The 27,639-nt window shown below is 41.4% G+C and overlaps 1 long non-coding RNA gene across 1 annotated transcript in view; it reads right to left on the bottom strand.

Moving 5' to 3' along the window:
* Positions 1 to 11,486: 11,486 nt before the first annotated feature.
* LOC136221870 (uncharacterized) overlaps positions 11,487 to 27,639 on the bottom strand; it is a 28,417-nt gene continuing 12,264 nt past the window's right edge. Inside the window, exons 4-5 of the long non-coding RNA XR_010685352.1 lie at positions 14,037 to 14,099; positions 11,487 to 11,633 (exon numbers count right to left, since the gene is read on the bottom strand). This is a non-coding gene — a long non-coding RNA (uncharacterized lncRNA). The remainder of the gene's footprint in view (positions 11,634 to 14,036; positions 14,100 to 27,639) is intronic.

Genomic DNA, 27,639 nt, shown 5'->3' with positions numbered 1-27,639 from the left:
GTTTAATAAGATCATTAATATGGATACGGGTAGCCTTGCTAGCCGCACCCCTAACATTCCAACATAACAAATCCATAGAAAGGAGGAAAACTGACCGCACCCCCACCCCTAAGCCAGGTATTTACTAGGGGCTCCTGTTTTCCTCAGATTAGACTCTAGCAAGTGCACTAGATACAAGTAATAAAGTGATAAGTGAGTATCGTCTCCACAGGGATTGTGATTCAAATCAATAGTCGAAATCGTTGCTAAACAGTGTGTGTCACAATAGTGTCTTCTTTTATCGTTGATTGTTTGATTTTGGTTACTTAACAATTCAGGCAGATTGATGAAACAAGAAAATAAAATAACTTTGCAAAGATTTTAGAGAATAGAACAGGCTCGACATAGCCGAACACGGTGTGCTACGTCTTACAATATTCAATGAATACAAGACAATGCCAATGAAGCCAAAGTTTCAGTTTTGAAGTGAGTTTGAGTCAACTTTCGTGTGTTCTCAAACTCCTAATATTTACTAACACCTTTAGCGTCCTAAAGATACGTTCTTTCTAGCATTAAGAACAAAACTGCATTTCTAGATGAGAAAACCCTTGACACAACCTTCTAACTTGTCAGCTTCGAAGTTGGGAGATCAATAGAGATATCGGTGAAGATGAAAGCAGTGTCCTATCATTCATCTAACACATACATACATGCTTAAGCAAGAAAGTTAAACCCTCATTAACCACAACATTGGCAAAATACGAAATATTCATAAAAACATTGTAACACTTACATCACCGGGTCGGCCAGGCTGTGCCCATTCAAAAGGACTACTCACTCATATCGAGCAGTGAGCAGACAATGGTTCTTGCTACAGCTTGAGACTCCATGGGAGCTCTCCTTTTTCTTCTATTCTATGTTACTAACAAAATACTAAAAATCCGAAGTACTAAACTTTTCTCTGCTTCACCTATTTAAAGGGAAAGACAGAGGCCAAAATAGGTACAACGTTCGTACCCCTTTCTGCAAAATAAGTCAACTACCTACTACAATTAAAATAAACTAAAATGATTAAATTTCGATTAACCCTTGAACACTCAAGGGGGTGATACTTCAAGTCATCTTGCTTCTTTAGGCAATCCCATCGCCACACACTTTCACCTGCCGCTTTCCTCTGCCACTGTCACCATGATCTGTCGCTGTCCGTCATTGGAAAATCCGGCGTTTGACCGCTGGATACAAGTAAAGATCCACTCCTCTTGGCTTTAGCAAAACAAGCTGTTTCCAGCGAGTTTAGCATTTCTCTTTGCTTATCTGCACAAGGACAGTAATTAGCCCTTATTTCTTACCAAATGACATAATAAAACACCCAAATTCCTTTATAAATACTATGTTATATTTAGTCAATTTCATGCCTAACAAATACCCCCAAATTGAACCTTTGCTTGTCCTCAAGCAACAAATTGTTAGAAGGAAAAAGCAAGTTAGGAATGAAATTAGTTTCAGGGAACGAGACAGAAGAATACAGAAACACAGAACGCTTGGCATAAAGAGGAAATGAACAGATGCATGCTAAGGTTTCATCGAAGAGCTAAAACTCGTTTTAAAAATTGTGTCCTTTTTGCTCAAGAAATTCCTTAAATCTTAAAATTTAGACGTCCTCTTTCACCAGGAGTCACCAACTGCCAGACATGCCTCACTAAGGAATGGAACAATTCACTCACTCTCATATGGCATCTTTTCGCCATAGGACTAAGCATGCGATTTCACTCCTCAGCTCAGACACCACACCCTTAGGGTGCGAGTTTGCCTATTGGTCCCGAATCCATGGGTCAAAGATCCTCCTAACATAGTCCAAAGGACTTATATAGGTTGTAATGTTCGGTTTAGGCTCTGGTTTGACAGTGAAAGGCTATTTAAGTGTATGAATTCTGTCTTTTTGCAATTTTATTTAACATACGCAGCCTATAATGATTGCTATTTACACACTCTTTTATCTACACAACCTGTTTACTCATAATCCAGTACTCTTTTGAATATTCATTAAGGTTCCTTCCTCCTCTTGTTATATTCCCCAGTTCTTTCAACCTTTTCCTTAAGCATTGTTTGCTCAATTGCTTCTTTTCGCAAAACTTAAGCACATGATTTTTATTTTAAACAATTGGCTTTTCAAAGCATAAGACAGAACTCAGGGTGTTTTTGACTTATAAGTGAAAGGAGAGGGCTATCATTCGCGGTTTTTCAGAAAGAGCAGGTCATGGCTCGACTTGGTATCCTAATCATTGGGGTGCAAAGCACATGTGTCTTTTGTGTAGCGGAGAGGGTAACTAAATGCCTCTTTCTTCCTATGAAAGTCAGAACAAATCACCATTTCAACAGGGCACCAAGGCAAATTCTCCCTAAAGATAGTGAGCGTTGGCCCACTCATAAAAATTAATGCATAGCAAAGATGCATTTTAAGGCTCAAGTTCTCACTATTTTTGGGGAAAATGCAGTAAGGCAATGGTTACTAATTTTGAAAGAGGAATTAAAAATTTCAAAATTCTTGGAACTTCCTGAAATTTAGGGACACGAGGTGCAAACAAGCAAGTAACACAACCATTACACCAAAGCATGCACAGTCTGTTCTTTGATTCCTACAGAACACCGAACAATTCCCTAGATGGAACATGGACAAGCGGAGAGAAGAAAAAAAATATGGAAACAAACAATAATTATGAAGGACATGTGCAAAAATTCTCAAGGGATATTTATTCTACATCAAATTACTACTTTAAACAAACAAATTAAAAGCATTTATCATGTTATTTCTGCAATAAATTGTGACACACACAATCCCCACCCCCAAAAAATAATAAAACATTGTCTTCAATGTTATGAATCACGGCAGCAGATTGTTAATAAAATAGGCAGACCATAACATGATAGAGTGAGGGTGTTAGAGGTTACCAGATGCTAGGACAGCGACTATCGGTACAGATCAGGCGTGATGGGAAAGAGAGGAGTTAACCTCTCTATCCACAGGGGCAGGAATATCCTCCTCTTTCGAGGAGGCAACAACATTAGCCTTAACATTAGCACTGGCAGGTGTTTCGGGCACTTGTCTTACCAGACTTTTTACAGAGAAACCAGAGGGACTTTCCTTGGCATGCTCCTCAATGCAAAGGCTCTTGAGCAGATCGATCTCGCCTTGTTGCGACGCGTATTTTTGCTCCATGGCGAATATCATTTCGCGGTTTGCCAGATTCTGGGCAAACAGGGCGTTGAATCGATCCATTACATCCTCGCTGGTCAGCTTTGCACACTTCTTATAAAAGTCCAAGTCCTTCGGCTTCTCGACTTGCTCGGAATCTGACGACACTGATACAGTAGGCTCGCTTTTCCTTTTTCGGCTCTCAGTCTGCCGAGATGTAACAAAGTCAGACATCCAGACCCACTTCCCGTTCACCAGTTTTCCGAATAGCATCTTTTGAAGGCTCTTGAGATCAATCGGGTCAGGGTGATTCACAATTGTGAGACGAGAGTGGTCTTCAGGTTTAAAAACCCCGATTGACTCCGCAATCCTGGTGACAATGCTTCCACAACAGATGATCGACGAGTTTTTCTTGGAGAAAGCGCTGATGTATTCTCCGAACCAGAATCCCAAATTCATTCTCGGTCCAACTGCCATACTCCACAACGCGGTGAGATCTGCATGTGGCATGGTGGCTTGGTTTTCCCGGGCGAAGATTGTACCGGAGATCAACTTGTGCAAATACCGAACAGCGTAATCATCGATATTGGACGCTTTGGACGAACTTCCGTCATAATGTTTCTGTCCTGAAAGTGATTCCCAGAAGGCCACAGGGTCGAAAACATCAAGCGTTGTGGTGAATGCCTCTTTATAGCTCTCAGATTCTAGATCGTCATCGTCGGCAGCACCAAGCATCTGGTTAAACAGGTTAAGCGAAGGCCTCTGGGAGTGACCTATGAGCCTGAAGCTAAATTTTCCCTCTTCGTCAGGTTCGGTTATCTCAGCGTTGTGCTTAAAGGTGGCCAAGAACTCGAGTGTCAGTTCCCGATAGGCAGGTTCCGTCATTTCAAAGAAACATTCAAAATGACCGGCCTTCATGAGGGTGCGCACACGATCTTCGAGCTTCAGCCTCTTTAGGGATTCCCAGCAAACTGTTCGGATGGGTCAGAGCTGAAATTTTGCTAACTCATCATAGTACGCCTGTACAGAGGCGTCTTTAAACTGGGAGAGTTTCTTGACCAGCTTTTCATCCGGGACAAAAGCCACAGTGCTTGGCTCCGCCATTTTTGCTTTTGCCTTTTCTTTCTTTGAAGATCCCTCTATTTTCACGTTTTTGCCCGAGCCTCGGGTTCTCATTTCGCTTTCTAGTTTAAGTAGGGTTTTCCAGTGGTATAGGGCACAGATCATGAACTGCCTTTGTGAAAAGAAATCTCAAAGAAAAGAAAGAAATATGGTGAAAGACGGACTGAAATGAGATAAATCTTCTTTAAGTAGGGGAAACGAGGCGTCTCTTCGCCAATCTGTCATTATGAGGTCAAATCAGAGTCGGCCACCTGGACAGATTGGCAGAAAGGCGCGTATTTTCGAATTAGAACGAGGGGTGATGAACGGTCAAGATTTGAGTTTAGCATTTATTTCCCCCTAACCGTTCAATCTTATCGAGGAGAAAAACAGGCGGTATGATTGCCTATGGGCATAGGAGTGGACGTTCCACTTTTCCTAGCTTTTAATAAAAAAAATTTACCGCCCTAATTTCTACGATATTCCCTTCCCTACAAAACAGGTACAATTGTACTACCTCACCCTTGGAAGGATTTTTAGGTTTTACAATTGTGCCTGGGCAGAAGATACTCATTATGAAGTAAAACTCAACACATTTGGCACAAGAATAAAAATAAAAATAAAAGTAAAAATAAAAATCAATAAAATGCAAAGTTACTTGTGCTACAATTGGTGTTTGTAGCGGACACCCTGTTCTCGTGATTTTACTGACTTGGAGGATCCTGGAAATGAACAGTATCGATCTTCCTTGTGTGATCGTTCTCTAAATATGGTTTTAATCTTTGCCCGTTCACCTTAAAAGGATCACCCCCGTACTTGAAAATTTCAACAGCTCCATGTGCGAATACACGGTTCACTATGAATGGTCCTGACCATCTTGACTTGAGCTTTCCTGGAAAGTGCCTCAATCGTGAATTGTAAAGAAGGACGTTTTGTCCCTCATGAAACACCTTGTTCATGAGCTTTTTGTCGTGCCACTGTTTGGTCCTGACTTTGTAGTTCACCGCATTTTCGTACGAGAACAGTCTGAATTCCTCCATTTCGCTCAGTTGTAAACTTCTCTGTTCACCAACAGCCTGTGTCTCAAAATTTAAAAATGTTAACGCCCAAAATGCACGGTGTTCCATTTCCACCGGCAGGTGACAAGATTTCCCGTATAACAAACGAAACGGAGACATTCCAATCGGTGTTTTATAAGCGGTACGATATGCCCATAGAGCATCATCGAGCTTGTTTGCCCAATCCCTCCGAGAGTTTCCAACAGTTTTCTCTAAAATTCTTTTTATTTCTCTATTGGAGATTTCCACCTGTCCACTGGTTTGTGGATGGTATGGTGTGGCAACTCTGTGTGAGACTCCAAGTTTCCCCATTAATTTTTCAAATTTCGCATTACAGAAGTGGGTCCCTTGATCACTGATGATCGCTCGCGGGACCCCGAATCTGGCAAACAGCCTTTTCAGAAATTTTACTACCACACGGGCGTCATTGGTGGGACTAGCCATTGCTTCGACCCACTTACTCACATAATCCACAGCCACTAAGATGTATTTATTTCCTAAGGAAGTCGGGAATGGTCCCATAAAATCTATGCCCCAAATGTCAAAAATTTTGCACACAACTATGTTGTTGAGGGGCATAGCATTTCGAGCCGAAATGTTGCCAGTTTGTTGGCACTCATTGCAAGTGCTAACGAAGGCATGAGCATCCTTGAAAAGAGTGGGCCAGAAAAAACCTGATTGGAGAACCTTGGCTGCGGTTCGGCTTGCGCTATGGTGTCCTCCGGCTTCACGGTTATGACAGTGGCTTAGAACATCCTGTCCTTCTTCTTGCGATATACATCTTCGAATGATTTAGTCCGCGCACAACCTGAAAAGGTAAGGGTCATCCCAAAAGTAATATTTGACTTCGGAGAAAAACTTCCTTTTTTTATTCGTGGATAGGTTGTGTGGTTTGAGCGAAGTTGCAAGGTAATTAGCTATATCGGCGAACCATGGCGCAGACTGTGCCGCATACAGATGCTCGTCAGGAAACCTTTCAACGATTTCTGCTTGTTCAAAGCTGCCCTTGTGATCTATCCTTGACAAATGATCTGCTGCAACATTCTCCGTTCCCTTTTTATCCTTAATTTCCAGATCAAACTCCTGGAGCAATAACAACCATCGGATCAACCTTGGCTTAGCATCTTTCTTCGCGAACAAGTATCGCAACGCTGCGTGGTCTGTGTGAACAATCACCCTGGATAACACCAGGTAGGGCCTGAATTTGTCGAAAGCATACACAACCGCAAGAAGTTCCTTCTCGGTAGTTGTGTAGTTCTGCTGGGCTTCGTTTAGCGTCTTGCTCGCATAGTAGATGGGCCGAAACTTCTTTTCAATCCTCTGTCCAAGAACAGCTCCCACACAATTATCGCTTGCGTCGCACATTATTTCAAACGGTTTCTCCCAGTCAGGTCCAGCTAGTATTGGTGAATTGATCAGTTTGCTCTTCAAGAGTTCAAATGCCTGTACACAGCTTGCGGTGAATACAAATTCAGCTTCCTTATGAAGTAGGGCAGACAAGGGTAGTGCAAACTTTGAAAAATCTTTGATAAACCGGCGATAGAACCCTGCATGCCCCAGAAAACTTCGCACATCCTTTACATTGGTGGGCACAGCCAGCTTTTCTATCACCTCTACTTTAGCTTTGTCCACTTCTATCCCTTTTTATGAAATTTTATGCCCAAGGACAATTCCTCCCGTGACCATGAAGTGGCATTTCTCCCAATTTAAGACCAAGTTAGTTTCCTTGCATCGCATGCGCACCGCTTCGAGGTTGTTCAAACAGCTGTCAAAGCAGTTCCCATAAACCGAGAAGTCGTCCATGAATATTTCTATTGTTCGCTCCACCATGTCATGAAAAATGGACATCATGCATCGCTGAAACGTGGCAGGAGCATTGCACAGGCCGAACGGCATTCTTCTGTAAGCATAAGTCCCATATGGACACGTGAATGTTGTTTTCTCCTGGTCCTCACAATGAATTGCGATTTGGTTGTATCCTAAATATCCGTCAAGAAAACAGTAGAATGCATAGCCCGCTAAACGCTCTAGCATCTGATCAATGAAGGGCAGCGAAAAATGATCATTCCTTGTCGCCTCATTGAGCTTCCTGTAATCAACACAAACTCTCCATCCTGTGATTGTTCTTGTGGGCACTAACTCATCTTTCTCATTGAGGACTACTGTCGTTCCTCCCTTCTTTGGCACAACATGAACAGGGCTTGTCCAAACACTATCGGATATTGGGTAGATAATTCCAGCATCGAGAAGCTTGATTACTTCTTTATGTACAACCTCCTTCATGTGGGGATTTAATCTGCGTTGCGGCTGGACTGTTGGTTTATGCTCCTTCTCCATCAAGATTCCGTGAACACAGACTGCCGGGCTAATTCCTTTTATGTCATCAATTTTCCACGCGATTGCAGCCTTGTTTCTTCGCAAAACTGCCAAGAGTTGCGCCTTTTGATCGGGAGTCAACTTTGAAGATATGATGACCGGGTGTCCGCTGGGTGGTTCAAGGAATGCGTACTCGAGATGATCAGGCAGTGGCTTCAATTCTGGTTTAGACACAGGCACAGTTGGTACAGTAGGGTCGAACGGAGGTCCCGGAAGGTTGGACTCAATGGAACAGCCTGTCCCTACGCATATGTTCACCTCTTCTCCCAATAACGTTTCTAATGTGTCCTGTTCCTGCAAAGTAGAAAGACTTTGAAAATCATCTAAGAAACAGCATGTGTCGTCATTATTATTCACACGCCTCATAGCCTCGTTCATCTTAAAGATAACTTCTTCCCCATTAATTCTTAAAAATAAGCGCCCCTCACCCACGTCTATCAATGCCTTTCCTGTTGCGAAGAATGGTCTTCCTAGGATGATAGGAACATGCAAGTCTTCATCTATGTTCATTATAATAAAATCAACGGGCAAAATGAATTTTCCTACTTTTACTAGCACGTCTTCCACTATCCCCCTAGGGTAGCATACGGAACGATCAGCTAACTGAATAGACATGCGAGTAGGCTGGGGGTTCTCCTAGTCCAAGTTTTGCATACACAGAATATGGCATGAGATTTATGCTAGCCCCTAAATCACACAGTGCATTTTCAATATTCAGTTTTCCAATAGAACAAGGTATCGAAAAACTCCCTGGATCTTTTAGCTTCTTGGGCAGCTGCTGCTTGTTTTGGAGTATTGACGAACAATCTCTGTTGAGTTGTATCATGGAAATGTTTTCCAGCTTCTTCTTGTTCGATAAGATGTCCTTGAGGAATTTGGCGTATGTCGGCATCTGTGCCAGTGCTTCCACGAAAGGAATGTTTATATGTAACTTCCTTAAGATATCCAGCACCTTCGAATTCTGCTCTTCCAACTTCTTGTTGATTAGACGCGTTGGATATGGCACAGGTGGAACATACTGTGGTGGTGGTTTATACGTTCTTTCCTCCTCCTCTTGGTCTGCCTTCCTTGTTTCTTCATTTCTAGGAACAGCCTGTTCCTGTTCTCCTTCAGCTTCTTTGGACGTTCCTGCACACTCAGCGTTCTTATCAGATAAAACCACAGGTTGAGTTTCCTTACCAGACCTTAGTCTGATTGCCATAACGTCGCCTTTAGGATTTGGCTCTGTATTACTTGGCATTATCCCCTTTCCTTTTGATGTGGACGCAGCTATCTGGTGAACTTGTGTTTCCAGACTCTTGATTGATTCCTGCGTCTGTTTCATGAACTGCATCATCATTGTTTTCATATCTGGTTCGACATCTTCCTTTTGTGGCACAGGTTGTTTATAGTGCTGCTGAGGTTGTCTTTGGTAATGTCCTCCTTACTGTTGTTGATACCTAGGCTGATCCTAATACTGTGGTGGTCCCAGCTGGTCCGCTTGGCCTGTCCATCCAAAATTTGGATGGTTCCTGGTTTCAGAGTTGTACGTGTTAGAATAACGGTTAGGCTGGTTCCTCTGATTGTACCCTGCGTAGTCGCATTCAGCCCGTGTGCCTTTTCCTTGCTTAACTCCGGGACAGTTGATATTGAAATGAGCTCCTCCGCAAAAACCACAACTGTCATTGAATGGTGGTTCATTGAATGGCGGTTCATTGTGAATGGACGAGACATTTATCTTTCCCAGCTGTCGAGTAAGCTGTTCTACTTGGCTTGTCAATTTTGACACGACATCCTCGTTTCCTGTCCTTTTCCCTTCACTTCTGGATGAGTGCCAGTTGTAACTCGTGCTTACCACTTTCTCTATTAGGTCATATAAAGCTTGTGGCTCTAGATCTTCTGGGTTACCATTCGCGATAGATTCAATCTGGATTTTGTAAACGTTGGTCGCGCCATTGTAAAATTTCTGCATTTGCATCCACATAGGGATACCATGATTTGGCACCCTTCTGAGCAGCTCCTTGTACCTTTCCCATGCTTCAGCCAGCGACTCATCTTCGTCCTGTATGAAGCGTGACACTTCATTTCATAGCTTGATGGCTTGTCGAGGTGGAAAATACTTCATCAGAAAAGCTCTTGCCATCTCTTCCCAACTCGCGATCGTTCCCGGCTGCAAATTTCGCAGCCAGGTTTTCGCTTTATCCCTTAGGGAAAAAGGAAACAACTTCAATCTGATCACATCGTCAGAGACACCCCTGTTCGACCTGAATGTGTTGCACAATGTGATGAATTCTTGAAGATGCCCATTTGGATCTTCAGATTGAAACCCATTAAATTGCACTGAGGCATGTATCATCTGTATCATGGACCCTTTTACTTCGAACATGTTGTTCCCCTCGTTGGGCAACACGATACACGATGAGTGTCTCTCGGTAGTTGGCCTAGAGTAGTCTCTAATTCTCATAATAGGAGGGTTATTGTTTTCTCCTTCTTCTTCTTGGTTTGGTGGAACTGGCTGTTTTGGGCCTTCCCTTCCAGCCATTCTTCTTTCTCTTTGCCTTTCTCTCTGTCTAGCACATCGAGCTCCCGCTCTGTTTCGTCTACACGTTCTCTCTAATTCGAGATCGATAGGAAAAACAGGAGGTGCAGCTCTACGCATAAACTGGTAATTAACTTCTTTGTTCCTGCACGCCTTAACACACAGATTAAAAACACCCTGTTTTACAGAAATTTCAGCTATAAATTTGTTGCTCTCAATCCCCGGCAACGGCGCCAAAAACTTGTTGTCCTCAGATTAGACTCTAGCAAGTGCACTAGATACAAGTAATAAAGTGATAAGTGAGTATCGTCTCCACAAGGATTGTGATTCAAATCAATAGTCGAAATCGTTGCTAAACAGTGTGTGTCACAACAGTGTCTTCTTTTATCGTTGATTGTTTGATTTTGGTTACTTAACAATTCAGGCAGATTGATGAAACAAGAAAATGAAATAACTTTGCAAAGATTTTAGAGAATAGAACAGGCTCGACATAGCCGAACACGGTGTGCTACGTCTTACAATATTCCATGAATACAAGACAATGCCAATGAAGCCAAAGTTTCAGTTTTGAAGTGAGTTTGAGTCAACTTTCGTGTGTTCTCAAACTCCTAAGATTTACTAACACCTTTAGCGTCCTAAAGATACGTTCTTTCTAGCATTAAGAACAAAACTGCATTTCTAGATGAGAAAACCCTTGACACAACCTTCTAACTTGTCAGCTTCGAAGTTGGGAGATCAATAGAGATATCGGTGAAGATGAAAGCAGTGTCCTATCATTCATCTAACACATACATACATGCTTAAGCAAGAAAGTTAAACCCTCATTAACCACAACATTGTCAAAATACGAAATATTCATAAAAACATTATAACACTTACATCACCGGGTCGGCCAGGCCGTGCCCGTTCAAAAGGACTACTCACTCATATCGAGCAGTGAGCAGACAATGGTTCTTGCTACAGCTTGAGACTCCATGGGAGCTCTCCTTTTTCTTCTATTCTATGTTACTAACAAAATACTAAAAATCCGAAGTACTAAACTTTTCTCTGCTTCACCTATTTAAAGGGAAAGACAGAGGCCAAAATAGGTACAACGTTCGTACCCCTTTCTACAAAATAAGTCAACTACCTACTACAATTAAAATAAACTAAAATGATTAAATTTCGATTAACCCTTGAACACTCAAGGGGGTGATACTTCAAGTCATCTTGCTTCTTTAGGCAATCCCATCGCCACACACTTTCACCTGCCGCTCTACCGCTTTCCTCTGCCACTGTCACCATGATCTGTCGTTATCCGTCATTGGAAAATCCGGCGTTTGACCGCTGGATACAAGTAAAGCTCCACTCCTCTTGGCTTTAGCAAAACAAGCTGTTTCCAGCGAGTTTAGCATTTCTCTTTGCTTATCTGCACAAGGACAGTAATTAGCCCTTATTTCTTACCAAATGACATAATAAAACACCCAAATTCCCTTATAAATACTATGTTATATTTAGTCAATTTCATGCCTAACAGCTCCTGAGAGCCTTGCCGAGGTACCCTGAGGCCCCCTCTTATCTGGAAAAGCCATAGTGTTTAGGGCACTTTTTTGCTTTCCTTTAAGCTTTTTCATATTAGTTTTGTTAACTCCCATAGACTTCCCAATCCCAGGATCACCACCAAGAATAGGAATACTAACCTCATTTGATTTCTTACTCCTTCGAGCTGCCAGGGTCAGGGTCCCCTCTGGGCTTCATCTTTAGAGACAAATAGCGGGTTAACAGATTCAACCACCTTCTCGACTGGATCCACAGACTCCAAACCTGGCATGCTTTGATCCATATGATCCTCCTCCTGGTCCGAATCTTGAACTTCCTCAATTTTCAGGGCCCCAAATCTAGACCCAGACATGACAGCTGAAGACTCACCAGGCTCCTCCCTAGCTTTGAGTATGGGCTTCTCCTTGATATCAAGTAGAACAGAAGGCTTTTGAGTAGAGGACTTGAAATTTGTGTTGATGTCAGGAGGACGATTGTGAACAATTGAAGGTTGAGTTCTACGTCTAGCGGGCCTCTTTGCCACCATCCAGGGGCCAAAGTTCCCTCCGTTCCCCTGCTTCCCTTCAGTTCTCCCCACACTATCCACAACAGTCTCCTTAACAACCTTCTCCCTTTTAGGGCACCCCTCCTGAGAATAAACATACATGCCACAATCATAACAAATGTTATGTAAGCCTTCATATTCAATGAAAAACACTTTATCCCAAACACAGAATTTCGACAACAAAGGTTTAGCCAGATCAACATTTATACAAACCCTAGCAAATTTGCCCCTAATGGCCCCAATTGTAGTTTTGTCCACGTGGTGGACCTTCCCAACCAGGCCTCCAATCTTACTGAGAAAGTTTTCACTGTAGTACTCAATGGGAAGGCCCGGGAACCTCACCCAAGTCAAAATCCTATTAACCGAACAGTCGTGAGGATTAAAATTAGGAACCCAAGGTCGAAGGGCCAAAACATGGTTGGAGATAATGTATGGCCCTCCCTTGATTACCGAATTGTAATCCTCAACCCTGGTAAATTTAATGACATAATAGTCATTTTCCAGGTCAGTAATACTGATTTTACCTTTCTTTGCCCACTGAGCTTGTATCCTTTGGGCAAAATAGTTAAAGCTAATTCTCTTACCCAGGACAGTAACAATTAAAGACACCTTCCACTTCTCTCTGAGCTCCCGCTTCTCAACAGCGGAAAGTCTAATGACAGGACAGAGAGGATCGTCCTGGCCACTATCCTCCTCATTAGAACCAGAGAACATGTCATCAGACTCTCCCACCATTAAAATCTCTTCTAAACCTGGCTCTTCCTCAACCACCCCCATAATCGTATCCTTCCAAGAGATTTTACCAGTTTCATTCATATGGACCCTAGGTCTAGGGGAAATCGCGTTTCCTTGACCTTGAACTCCACCCTCACCACCAACCATAGTCGTTTTATTAGAAAGAACCTGCCCCTGGGCAGTTTGCCCCCCTGCCGCTGCCTCAGCCTGCCCTTCGCTGCCCGGAAACCTACAGCCCGTGTTAGGCACTACACCGACAGCCTCGGCCCACCGCCCGGCAGAGGAGCTGGCAGAACCCGGGCAGTGCCCGGCGCTATCGGCACATAGCCCCGCGCCAGGCATCCCTCGCCCCGCATCTACCCCTGAGAACGGGGGCGCCTTGCCTCCGACATCCGTCACCAAAGGCACCCGCGGAGCCCGACGATCCGCCCCAATCCGCATAAGCGCGTCCTACGGATCCCGCAAAGGAGCCGCCCGCGGATCCTGCACAATCTCTTGAGGATCCCGCAGATCTTCCCGCGGATCCCGCAATTCCACCACCAGCAGATCCCGCATCTCCGCCTGCGGATCCCGCAAAGGCTCCTCTAACAGATCCCGCAGCACCGCCCGATCCACTGCCGAGCTGCCGATCGCCCCTCCTAGCGCCGCTCCCTTCGCACGCCCTCCTCCAACCAACCCCTCCCCACACCTTGCGCCCACTCCATCCAGGCCGCCGCCCCCTACCCTACCGACATCCCCTTCCTGATCCGACCAGAAACCTGCAGCCTCCAACCCATCACCACCCACATCCACCCTCTCCCTAGTTAGACAATATAAAAAATGACAAAACATATTTATAATATACAGAATTATCTCATAATATTGTTCCTTGTAAATATGGCCTACAAAGCCTCATGCTTTCATTCTACTTCATCATCTAATTTAGGCTCTAAAAATTGCATTGATGATAGAATCAAGTTAAAGAAAAAGAAAGACATAAAATTGCATACTCACTTGTAAAAAAACATTAGAACTTGTTATACTACCAATATGTTTCGAACCATCATTCCTAAATTTCTGCAATATATTAATAACACATAATAAGAAATAAAAAAAATCATTGATTCGTACAATGCATGTTAAAAATATCAAGCTGATTTTGTAATCAACATTTTTCTTATTTCTTATAACGATACTGTTATGCTTCATAGGCATTCAACAAAATGCAAAAGTCGCATTAACAGAGAACATGCACAAAAATTGATCATTATCAATGGAATTGAAGCTAATTGTTGTGTTCAAGTTGGAACCCCTTAATGTTGATATATTGACTCCATAAATGAACTTTCATTTTACTTCTCTTTTTACCAAACAATAAATTTGTAGAAATAAATTATTATTTATTCAACCCTAACACCAACCACCATCCCAGCCTTCATCGTTAAATTTCTAAATGAAAAAATGTTATACTCAATCTTGTCAAGAGTAAAATAAGTTCCAGAGGTAACCCATGACATAATTGAATAAACACAAAGCCTATTAACAACAATAAATAAAAAATACTCATTAAGGGAAACAAACCAATGACAGAGAAAGTGAGAGAGAAAAAAACAAAAATTAAAATACAAACAAATTAAAATTACTGGTTCTAACGAAGAAGACTGCAATGTTGTCCGGTCAGCTAAGAAAAATGAATGACGACAATAAAGAAACTCCAACAACACCTGCTTGATGCAACTTTCTTGATGTATTGTCACGTCCGTGTCTAAATTTCTAAAATTTATATTTTGATATTAGTATATATTATAATTATTGGGTGTGTGATTATTATTTGGTACTATAGGAAAAGTTTGGAATTAATTTGATGGGTTTATGTGTAAATTAAAAGTTTAGGGTAAGTTTTAAAAGATTATAGAAAGATGAAGGATCAAATTGGATATTTTTCAGATTTGAGATATATATCTCAAATCTGGTGCGGTGATCTTCATCATCATCTTTCTTTCTTTCTTTTTTCTTTTTCCTTCTCCTGTATCATCAGTTCTCTTCGACCGTTTCTCCTCCGTTTCTTTGATTTACGGAGATTTGACCGTCCGAATCACTCGGAATTGAAAACATAGCATCCTTATATATAGATCTAAGCCCTAACCAAAGAGTTTTTAAGTTTCGACAGTGTTTGGAGGGAAACATCTTAGACAGAATTTAGAGGAGAATTGAACGTGTGTGTTTTCCTCAATTAGAGACCAAGGTAAGTAACTATCAACTATATTTAGAGTTTTATGTATATAGATATATATAAGCAAAGAAGTTTCAGAAATTGATATTTTAGGGTTATGCAGAAATATTGTAAAATTGGGGTTTTTTCATGATTTTGCTTTTTATTGTGAAATTACGGTTCAAATAAAGCTATTGATTATGCTTCTATATGAATTTAAGATTTTACTTGATTATGTTGATTTAAGGCTTAATTTGATTGATTAACTTTGGAATTTTTATTGATTAAGGATTGATATTTTGAATAATTGTGGTTACTGTTGGTCCCGTGTGATTAGTTCCAAGGGGGGTTAGGAACTAATATAACTTTTTCGTTTAATTATTATGCTGACTTAGTTATTTGGTGAGTTTGTCAACTCAGCTTTTGGTCAGCTTGCCCAGATATGTTACAAGACAGCTTTGGCCAGATATTGACTAAGGCTGTTTTATTTGTAAGTTAGATATTGACACTCTTGGAGGTCAGTTTCTAACTCAGCACTTGAAATAACTCAGAATCAACTTTAAACAATTTTGTATGCTGAGTAAACTTCACACACAACACATGCAAATATATATATATTGAGAGAGAGTTTAGAGATTACTTAGTGTCACTTATCCTGGCTCGGCCTCTCCGCCTACGTCCAGTCCCCAGAGTCCTCCGGGCTTTTAGAATCCAATACTGAGCTCTTTAAAGGTAGAGCACAAACCGATTACAAGGCAGTTGAATATGCAAGAGTACCTTCCTCTATTCGTCTACTCAACTCCTACTAAGTGCTACAACCCAGCACCTAGATTTCTCTACCACTGAATGTATACGACCAAACACTCAGCTCAACACTCTCAATGTTACAATTGATAGACACTTGTTCCTTTTCAAATAAAGAACACTTTAGAAGATTACAAGTAATCACTCTAGCATTTACACAAGGAATAGAAGATGGGTGTAAGATCTCTTTTTGTATCTAAGTGCTTTTGTATCTTTTCTCTTCTTGTACTTTTATTTTTGTAAATCGGCAATGATCCAAGAAGTTTGATTGTCCTTATATAGGGAAAATCTGTGTTGGATCATTTTGAAATGATTTAGCCGTTAATGTTAAAACGACTCTTTTAGGGGACAGATTCTGGTCAGCTTCAGACTGTTCCGGCCATTCCCTTCCTCTGCATTCCTTTAGACGTCAGGCTTGTCTTCTTGCGTCTGGCTTGTCTTTTTGTGCCAGTTGTCCTTTACCAATAATCCATTGACCCATACATCTCGGAATGTGTCTTCTGCGTATTTCCAAGGATTCGATTATTGGTACAGAGGGGCGGTAATCATTGTCTTTTAGCAAACGACTTTTTCATGCTGTCCTGAAGGATCACTCAGCTTCTACTGCGTAAATCATTGTCTTTGCCAATTTCAGAGCTGAGTATATTTTTAGTCAGCTCAGCTTCGTAAGACAGTTGTTGTTGCGTTTTCTTATGCTGAGCTTTATTCCACTTAGCTTGTTTTGTCCATCTCATGCTGACTTCTTCCTGTCTTACTTTTTATATTTATCTTTATTTATATTCATACTCAACATTGAACAAACGGATTAGTACAATTAAAATAAAGCACTTAAATTTAATTGTCTCTTAATCATGGATGATTTTGTCAAATCAAAATCTTGCGGAAAGGTGTTTCAACAAACTCCCCCATTTTGATGTTGGCAAAATGCATAATTATGGAACTCATTTTTGAAATTCCCCATGATTTATTTATTTTTCATATTTCTGAAATTTCTCCCCCGTAAGGGTTGTATCTGTTAATTTACCTCTTTAAACCTTCCAAGATTTATTTTGAGACAAACTAAGAATGTGTGTACTGACTAGATTCAGTTCTAATTTATTTTGAGTCTAGGTCAGCTTTCAGAAATACTTGAATACTCAGTTTGATTTACTCGTTATTATGTATACTGAGTATTTGTTTGTTCAATTTGCTTATGTTAATGTGCATTGATAAGCATGGCATTTGGACAGAATGAAAAACACGGTTCATTGGATAGCAGAATGAAACATACAAATACAAAATACTTGTGCCCACAAAATAGAATCACAAAAAAAATTTCACTAGTCTCTCTTCTTAAGCCTTACCCTTTCCTTTCTCACCCTTGCCTTTCTCTTTGTTCCCTGATGTTCCTGCCCTTTGTTGAGTTCCATCTTGAGTTCTCTCCCCTGTTTTGCCAGCATCGGGTTTATAGACAAAGGTGTCATTTCTCGCAGCAGAGGATAGAACATTTGAATAGCGCTGTAATCTCTTTGTGCTTTCACTCAAGCCATCTATCACAGGAACACAATCATCTCGAACGTTTCGAGGAACTGGGATGGACCCAGTGATCAGGTTGATAATGCACTCATGGGACTTGCTAAGCCAAGTAAGAGAGATGGTAATCTGAGTAAAGGATTGATGATACATCTTCAGTAGGGCAGAGTCATAGAAGATGCGTTGAGCATTGTCGTAGCGAATGGCCTGCAGAATACCTTGTGAAAGTTTATCATTGGTGCTGGGATAAACGTCCATCTGAGCTTTGTTGACATTTAGAAGACTCACGGCTTCACTCAGTTGATCAATTGTACATTGAGAAGTGGAGGAAACGAGCTCACGTGTACAAGTGAGATCAGCAGTTAGCTTGGCAAAGCATCCCTGCAACGCAGCAGATGTGGCATACTCAGGAGCAACCGTTGTCCCAAGGTTGGGCAGTTCTATTCTCAGTTTGGCAAAGTGATGATCTAACTCAGCCGAAGTTGCATATCCTGGATTAGGTGCAGAGAGATTGTTGATTTTACCTTCAAGGGAGTTCATGTGGTTTATCATCAGTGTTGAAACACCTTTCCACAAGATTTTGATTTGACAAAATCATCCATGATTAAGAGGCAATTAAATTTAGATGCTTTGATTTAATTGTACTAATATGTTTGTTATATATTGAGTGCAAAAATATATAAAGTAAAGACAGGACAAAAGTCAGCACAAGCGAAGCTGAGTAGAACGGAACTCAGCATGACAGAATGGAAGCTGAGTGGAGTAAAATTCAGAAGCAAAACGAAGCTGACTAAAGTTGAAGATTTCTTCAAGAGCGGTTAAACAAAACGGAGCTGACCTAGAAGGAACTCAGCATGAACGTTGAATAACTCGAAGAGAACAAACGAAGCTGAGTGACAGTCAGGACAGCATAAAGGATCTGTTCACTAAAGGACAAAGTCTGCCAATCCTCTGCACCAATAATTGGAACCTCGAAGACACCTAAAAGACTAATTCCAAGAGTCATGGGACGATGGATTATTGGAAACAGACAACTGGCACAAAAAGACAAACCAGACGCTAGAAGACAAACCTGACGCCTGAAGAAAACAGAGAAAGGGAATGGCGGTGCAGTCTGAAGCTGTCCAGAAATTGTTCCCTAAAAGATCCGTTTTGATGTTAACGGTCAAGACATTTCAAAACGATCAAATCTACAGATTTCCTTCTATAAAAGGACAATCGAAAAACTTGGATATAAAACTGAAGCATCGAAAGAAAAATACAAGAGAGAAAGTTTCAAAAGCACTCAAATACAAAAAGGATCTTACACCAACTTTTCTATTCTATGTGTAAATGCTAGATTGATTTGTAATCATCTAAAGTGTTCTTTAGTTCAAAAAGAACAAGTCTGTGATCAATAGGAATATTGAGAGTGTTAAGCTGAGTGCTTGGCTGTAAGCATTTCAGTGGTAGAGAAATCTAGGTGCTGGGTTGTAGCACCTAGTAGGAGTTGAGTAGACGAATAGAGGAAGGTACTCTTGCATATTCAACTGCCTTGTAATCGGTTTGTGCTCTACCTTTAAAGAGCTCAGTATTGGATTCAAAAATCCCGGAGGACTCTGGGGACTGGACGTAGGCAGAGAGGCCGAACCAGGATAAGTGATACTGAGTAATCTCTAAACTCTCTCTTATAATTGCATGTGTTGTTTACTTTATTTACTCAGCATATAAATTGCCTAAGCTGATCTTGAGTAAGTAAGTGGTGCTGAGTTAGAAGCTGACCTCCAAGAGTGTCAATTCTCAACTCACAAGAAAACAACTTTAGTCAACATCTGACTAAAGCTGTCTTCAAACATATCTCACCAAGCTGACCATAAGCTGAGTTAATAAACTCTCAAAATACCTTCCAGTCAGCTTAATTAAAACGCGAAAAAGTTATATTAGTTCCTAACCCCCCCATTGGAACTAATTACCAGGGACCAACAATCAGAAGGAATAGCTCAGTCAGTTTGGCAATGTGATCTTTCTTAGGTTGTTGTGTTTGGACGGTGGTCATAACACTGATAAGATCCTTGAGTCCCTTAATTTCAGTAAGAAGTTGAGTGATGGCAGAGATATTTGATGACTCCGGATGAGCAGACCTAGCAGCATCAGAAGTGGTGAACTCCTGGAGAAGAGATTGAGCCGTTTCTATGATTCGATGGCCAGACTGAGTTGCACTAAGATATGCAAGTTGCTCAGTGGAATTTGGCTCAGATGCAGGAATGGAGGTGGAGCTGGATGGTGGTGGAGTTTGCTTCTTATTAGCTTGAGTATTTGGTTCTTCAGGAGTTTGAACAGGTGGATCCATAGTTTTCTCACCGTGTTGAGTGGCTGGATCTTCGAGCTCTTGCTCGGCAGGGTTTGGATTCTGTGGAGTCTTGGCATGTTCCTCAGTGCGAGTAACAGAGGCTTGATTTTGCTCCGGTTCCTTAGGAGGAGACTCAACATGGTGGGAAAAATACTCGAAATGGATATTGGATGGATCCGTAGTTTGCTCCAAAGATGGAGAATCTGCCAAGAGATCAATAAGAGGAGTTTTAACAACTTTCTTTTTCAGTCTTTTGAGGGACTTAGTTTTTGGAGGTGAAGGGTCAGTTTGAACATTTATATCCTCAACCTCAGCTTCAACATTCAGATCCTCTCTTTGATTATCTTCTTCTTCATGTTCAACATGTGCCTCCTGATGTTGCTCAACATTGTCCGGCTCAGCATGATCTTTTTCTTCAGTATTAGGCTGAGTATCAACCTGTCTTTGTTCTTCCCCTTCATCAGCTTGCTCAACTGGAGTTTTCTCAAGATCAATCCCAATGTTCTGAGTACAGTGAGATTTGGGTGTCACAACCCTTCAAGGATTTTGGTGATTAGAGAACCTAGTCGAAGTTTCTTACCTCCTCGTTGAAGAGCACCAACCAGAAACACATGCATATTGAGCGGGCAATAGGTTAGCATGTGCCATATAAAGCACTACTCGAATTTGGAGGTAGACGAAGCTGAGTTGAGTTTAGGGAAGATGAAGTTGGTGAATACGTAGTGCGCCATCTTCTGGTTTTGCCCCATACTGGTGCTGGGTATTTCTCCTTTGTGATTTTTGGGTTTGCAGAATCCCTTCATCTGGTCAAGCTATTCCGCTGATACCTTTTCCTTTGTTGTTCTAAACTCGGTTCCTTTGTTAAGCAAGTTGAGTAAGGTTGCCAAGTAGGACGGAGTAATTACAATCTTATGACCCTTAACGTGCGTCTCCAGATAGTCAGCATCGTCCTTATCAACGTGGAGACCGGAGTAGAATTCCCTAACCAATCGAGGATAGGTGGTTCCGGGGAGAGAGAAGAGGCATGTCCACTCGTTCTTCTCAATCCATTCACAGAATGGCTTTTCGGAGGTAATGAAGCTGGGAGAGAACCAGCGACATTTCAGGACTTCCAGGTTTTTGACTTTCGTGTGAACCTTTACCATGGTTCTAGCCTTAGGTTTCTTTTGTTTTGAGGAGCTTGCTGGGTCAGCTTGACGGCGTTTGCTCGGAGTTAGGTTAGATTTAGGAGTAGATCTGGGGCTTTCATCGGTGACCAATTTGTCGGAATTTTCACCGGAGATGTTCTGAGTGTTGGACATTTTCAGAGATTTTTATGGAGGTTTTGAGAGAGATTCTGAATACCAAAGGTTTTCACACGTGAGGAGATTTGAGGAGTAATTCTTCCATTTTATATAGATCTAAAGCGGTCCTATTTATTGAACTAGCCGTTTTTCCTTGGGGCGTTCAACCGATAGAGATTCTGTCATTTATGACATTTTCGGCGCATGGGTTGTCTCATAATTGTTTGCCTTTTCCAGGTGCTATTTATTACACGTGTTGGCATTTAATGGTGCAAGTGGGTTTTAGCGCAGCTTTCCTAGAAAGTGAACCGCTTGTGATACTGAGAACCTAGTTCTATCAAGGTGAATTTCCTATTTCTAAGCAACTTGGTATATGATAATTCCTCAGTATATGTACCTACTCAGGATAATCACTCAATATGTATGTCAACTCAGTATAGGGTGATTTTTCTACATTTCAAGCTCAGTAGGTAGTAGTTATTTAATTTACTCAGCATGGCATTTGCACAACGTTCAAATTTTCACTCAGCATGGCAATCACTCAACATTCACTAGAGAATTATTGAAGGGGATTAGACATACCGATAGCTTCTCTTAGTATATTGAATTGTTCACGTGCCAAGGGTTTGGTGAAGATATCTGCAAGCTGTTCATTTGTTGGCACATAGGTCAGCTTAATCTCATCTTTTAGTACGTGATCTCTAATGAAGTGATGCCTTATGCTGACATGTTTCATCCTGCTATGTTGGATTGGATTTTTGGATAGATCAATGGCACTCTTGTTGTCACATTTGATCTCTATTGTTTCAGTCTTCACTCCATAATCCTTAAGCTGTTGCTTTATCCATAGAACTTGAGCAACACAGCTTCCGGCAGCCACGTACTCAGCTTCAGTTGTAGACAGGGCTACAGATGATTGCTTCTTGCTGAACCAAGATACTAGACAGCTTCCAAGGAACTGACATCCTCCCGAAGTGCTCTTACGTTCTAGCTTATCTCGTCCATAGTCAGCATCAGTATATCCAATGAGTGTGAAGTCATTTGAAATTGGATACCATAGACCTGCATCAATTGAGCTCTGCAAATATCTGAAAATTCTTTTTACAGCCGTTAGATGAGATTCTTTGGGGTCAGCTTGATATCTCGCACAATAACATACTGAGTACTGTATATCTGGTCTGCTAGCTGTGAGATAAAGTAGGGAACCTATCATACCTCGATAGAGTTTACTATCTATTGACTTACTTTTCTCATTTTTGCATAGGACAGTATCAGTACCCATAGGGGTTGATATGGGTTTGCAATCTACCATGCTGAATTTCTTTAGCATCTCTTTGGTGTACTTGGACTGACTTATGAAGATACCATTCTTACCTTGCTTGATTTGGAGTCCAATGAAGAAGTTGAGTTCCCCCATCATGGACATCTCGAACTCAGTTTGTATCTGTTTGCTAAATTCTTTGCACAAAGATTCGTCAGTAGCACCAAATATTATATCATCTACATATATTTGTGAAAGTAGGGTATGTTTCCCCTTTTTCTTAATGAACAAGGTTGTGTCAGCTTTTCCCCTGACATAGTTCCTGGTTAGCAGGAAGTTGGTTAACCTCTCATACCAAGCTCTTGGAGCTTGTTTTAGGCCGTACATGGCCTTTTTGAGTTTATAAACGTGGTTTGGAAATTTTGGATCTTCAAACCCAGGAGGTTGATTAACATATACCTCTTCGTTTATGAAACCATTAAGAAATGCACTTTTAACGTCCATTTGGTATAACTTAAAGTTCATGAAACTGGCATAGGCACACAATATACGTATTGCTTCTAACCTAGCAACAGGTGCAAATGTCTCCCCATAGTCAATGCCCTCTTGCTGACTATAGCCTTGGGCTACAAGTCGAGCTTTGTTTCTTATTACATTTCCATGCTCATCTAGTTTGTTTCTAAACACCCACTTAGTTCCTATAGGCTTTTGATTCCTAGGTTTAGGCACTAAATCCCATACCTCATTTCTGGTGAATTGGTCGAGCTCTTCTTGCATGGCATTGATCCAATATTCATCGTGCTCAGCATCAGCAAAATTCTTTGGCTCATGTATTGAGACGAATGCAACATTGATGAGGTATTTCCTAAGCTGATCTCTGGTCATCAGCTTGTTGTCAGCAGCATCAAGAATGGACTTTTCTGAATGTCCTCTTGGGATTTTTATTTCTTTGGGCAATGTTGAGTCATTGGGAATAGGTGTTTCTACAATCTCTACAGGAATAGATTGGTCAGTAAATGTTATTTCAACTTCTTGTTTACCTTTGGTCAGCCCTTGTATTGATGATTCCGAGGCTCCATTTTGATCAGCAGAAGCTGAGCTTGGTTCATCTTCAATGAGCTGAGTTGACTTTCCTGCAGGGTCAGCTTCATCGAACTCAATATGGACATACTCTTCTACAACCTGAGTTCGTTTATTATAGACTCTATATGCTTTGCTGTTAGTTGAGTACCCTAAGAAGACCGCTACGTCAGCTTTAGCATCAAATTTTGCAAGATTGTCCTTTGTATTGAGTATAAAGCATTTACACCCAAAAGCACGAAAGTACCCAATGTTGGGCTTTCGTCCTTTCCAAAGTTCATATAGGGTTTTCTTAAGTATAGGTCTTACTAGAGCCCTATTCAATATATAGCATGCTGTGTGGACAGCTTCACCGCAGAAGTACTTTGGAAGCCTATTTTCGCTCAGCATGGTTCTAGTAATTTCGACAATAGTTCTATTCTTCCTTTCAACAACCCCATTCTGTTGAGGTGTTCTAGGAGCAGAGAAATTGTGGTCAATACCACTGGTTTCACAGAATTCATCAAACTGTTGGTTTTTGAATTCTCCACCGTTGTCACTTCTAATATGAGCTACTTTTAGGTCTTTGTCAATTTCAAGTTTTTTAATAAGTGTAGTAAACATCTCAAAAGTTTCATCATTGCTACTCAGCAAGATGATCCAAGTGTACTGATAGGGGTCAAAAACCCCTATCTTTAGGTACGGTTTTAGGACGGGTTTTAGTGTTATTTAGTTAATAAGCGAGCAATTCTCGCATTTAAATGCTTTTGTGTGAGTTAGTTAGAAATTGGAAATGTTTTATTTACTTTTCGCTGTTTAGGCTCATTTTGTGATCAATTTAGGCAAATACGGCCAAATTGGCATGCATCTAATAATTCCGTTATCTTTTGAAGCTAATTGATCCGTCAAAAGTCGCACCAAACGAAGCGTTTGCTCAAATAAGCGATTGGCGGGTCAATTTAGCCTTTGGACTAATGTTATCTGGAGTTTTATGCATGCGCAGGGATAAATTCAGGCGAAGAACACGTTGACTGGAGTTCGGCAAACACGCGGAGGCATATCGAGCAAGACAGCTCGCCGAGCAGACTGTGCCTGCTCGCCGAGCAGGCCCCTGGAGGCCTGCTCGCCGAGCAGCTCGCCCTGCTCGGCGAGCAGGCCTGCGGGAATTGGTCAAAAGACCAATTCCGCCCCCACGACGCCACGATGGACCCCACGACTTCCTACCTGCATAAGGACACGAAATAGGTCAAGAAAAGGGGCCGAGCCGCGTCTATAAATAGGATTTTTCCAATGTAAATTAGGCATCTTTTATCTTTGTAATTTTCTTAGCTTTTCATCTTGAGAAATCCTCTCCACCTCCTCCATATCCTTCAAACCTCCATTGAAGACACCTCCGAAGCTCCGTTCACCGAGGATTGCTCAAGCTCCATCCTTAAGTCCTAGGAAGACGCCTGCATTGGTAGACAGGTTCCCTGAAAGGGATTTTTCTTCTTTTATATTCTGTCTAGCCTCTGATACGTGTTATGAATCCTAGGCTCATTGTAACTTCGTGACAATACTTTCATCTTTGATATATATTATAGTTTTTGTTCATTCAATTGTTTTAATGCTTTAATCTTTGTCTTACGCTTTGTCTGATTGGTTTAACTCATTCGATAATCCCAAAATCAAGTTGGCACATATTGCGAGCTGAATCTGACCTAGTCAGTGCCTATAGGATTGACGACCCTATAGAAGATTAAGCCCAAATTGCTGAGCCTTAGAGCTAGTTTCGGCCTTACAAGGGAATCACGAACTAGGGACTTTAGGAGGATAGGTCGGGTTAATCATCTCGGACACAAGTGACTTAGGTTTTAATTCAATTGCTTAAACAATCTATTTTCATTATCATCGTATCCCTTCATGTTCCTTCGGATAATTGCATTGGTAAAAGATCACTTAGGAGTAGTTTAACTTAATTAGGGGTAGAGTAACTTAATTAGGCATAGAATAACTTAGTTAGAATCAGATAACTTAGCTAGGAATAGTATAATTCAACCTAGGAGTAGATTAACTTAGAAAAACCAACTCAAAACCCCCTAAGCCTAGATAACACCTGAAACCAAGTAACTCGATACTTGCAGAAATAAATCCTGTGGACGATAACCTGGACTTAACCAGAAATTTATTACTTGATAACGACGGGGTACACTTATCCCTTAGTGAGTCTCGCGGTACGAACGCCGTGAGGCGCATCAAGTTTTTGGCGCCGTTTTCGGGGATTTATTTCTTCTGCAATATCGAACCAAAGGTCGATTTGTTAGTTTAGGCATTCATTGTGAATATCTTTGTTTATATCATCTATACTTGTTTATAATAACTATACTTGTTTACACTTATACTTGTTCATACCATTGTCTATAACTTATACTTACATATACAAATACTTGTTGATATACTATTACTTCAATTCTGTAACATTACTTGTACTTATAAAATCGTTCTTCTAGCAATTATGGACAACAGAGCTTCAAATCCGTCCATGAACGATCTCAACACAAAAATGGATTTTCTTATGGCTTCATACAGCCGTGATAGCCAACCAAGGACACCATTTTGCGAGAGATGTGGCCAGAATCACCCCGGTGAGGTATGCCACGTCAACTACTACATACCTAGAGGTAAGAATGTAAGTTACTTGGGTAATCATCAAAGGTATAATTCTGAATCCCCAACTTACAACTATTACGATCAGGAGCATACACGATATCCACCGGTGCCCTACATGGCACCCATGGATACCCTTCCATACCCCCATTCTGACTCTGATTTCTATGGCAGGCAAACGGAACGTTCAGAGGAACAATGACCCTCTTACGAGAGATATCCGTCCGATTGACAGCCAACGAGGAGGCATGTAGGACCCTGAGCAACCAGCTTGCCGCAATCAGACAAGAAGAAAGGGAATGCCAAGAGGCTTTCTTCTCACAAGCAGAGACGATTCAAGCCATCGCCCTGAGGAGCGGCAAGGAAGTGGACACACTCGTGGCACCTCCATCGCAAACACAACCGTCACCGCAGGTAAGTAGGGAACCAGAAGTGGTAAGCAACCCCGGTCCCATATCTGAAACTCCAGCTCCTGAAATAGTTGTAGAAAAAGTAGTTAGGCCTTATACACCAAAACTGCCATTTCCTCAGAAACAGAAAAAGGCCAACTTAGATAAGAAATTCGCTCGGTTCGGAAATCCTTAGTAGATTAGAAATCAATATTCCATTAATGGAAGCACTAGAGGAAATGTCGAACTATGCAAAATTTCTTAAAGACATGTTGTCGAAGAATAAAAAGTTTGGGGAAAATGAGATAGTGGCCTTAACAGAGCAATGCTCGGCCATAATCACCCATAAATTGCCCCCCAAACTTAAAGATCAAGGGAGCTTTACCATCCCGTGTAGGATAGGCAACATGCACATAGATAGGGCATTATGCGATTTAGGAGCAAGTATTAATCTTATGCCTTTATCAATTTTCAGGAAATTGGGACTCGGAGAGCCTAAACCAACAAACATGACACTGCAGCTAGTGGATAGGTCGATCGCACGGCCTAGAGGCATAGTTGAAGATGTATTGGTAAAGGTGGACAAACTGATCTTCCCGGTCGATTTCGTGGTCCTCGACATGGAAGAAGATGACTCCGTCCCCATTCTTCTTGGGAGACCGTTCCTTGCAACCGGTAGGACACTGATAGACGTCCATGGAGGTAAATTGGTCCTAAGGGTGCAGGACGAAGAGGTAACATTTAACGTTTACGAGTCTATGAAATTTCCTCAAGAACGCTCCAAAAGTTGTAACTTTGTAGATGCACTAATAGATGAATGTATTGAGGAAGTAGACCTTAACATGAGAAATACCTCTTTAGAACTCGGTCTAGGTGGTGAGGAATGTGAAAACTCGAATGAACCATTTGAAGACCCTCCACCTGAAAAATGTTATTGGGTCAAGGGTAGAAAAGAGGATCTTGATCGTGAGATCAAACCTAAACCCAAAACCTCGTTAGAGGAACCTCCAGAATTGGAGCTTAAGCCCTAGCCCAACAATCTGAAATATGTTTTTCTTCAACCTCCCACAGATTTACCCGTTATTATTTCTTCTTTGTTGACAGTTGAATAGGAAAAAAAAT

The sequence above is a fragment of the Euphorbia lathyris genome, chromosome 3 (assembly GCF_963576675.1).
Source record: "Euphorbia lathyris chromosome 3, ddEupLath1.1, whole genome shotgun sequence".
In the NCBI taxonomy this organism is placed as follows: domain Eukaryota; kingdom Viridiplantae; phylum Streptophyta; class Magnoliopsida; order Malpighiales; family Euphorbiaceae; genus Euphorbia; species Euphorbia lathyris.
The sequence above is the reverse complement of the archived record's forward strand: the minus strand, read 5'-3'. Positions and strand labels throughout refer to the sequence as shown.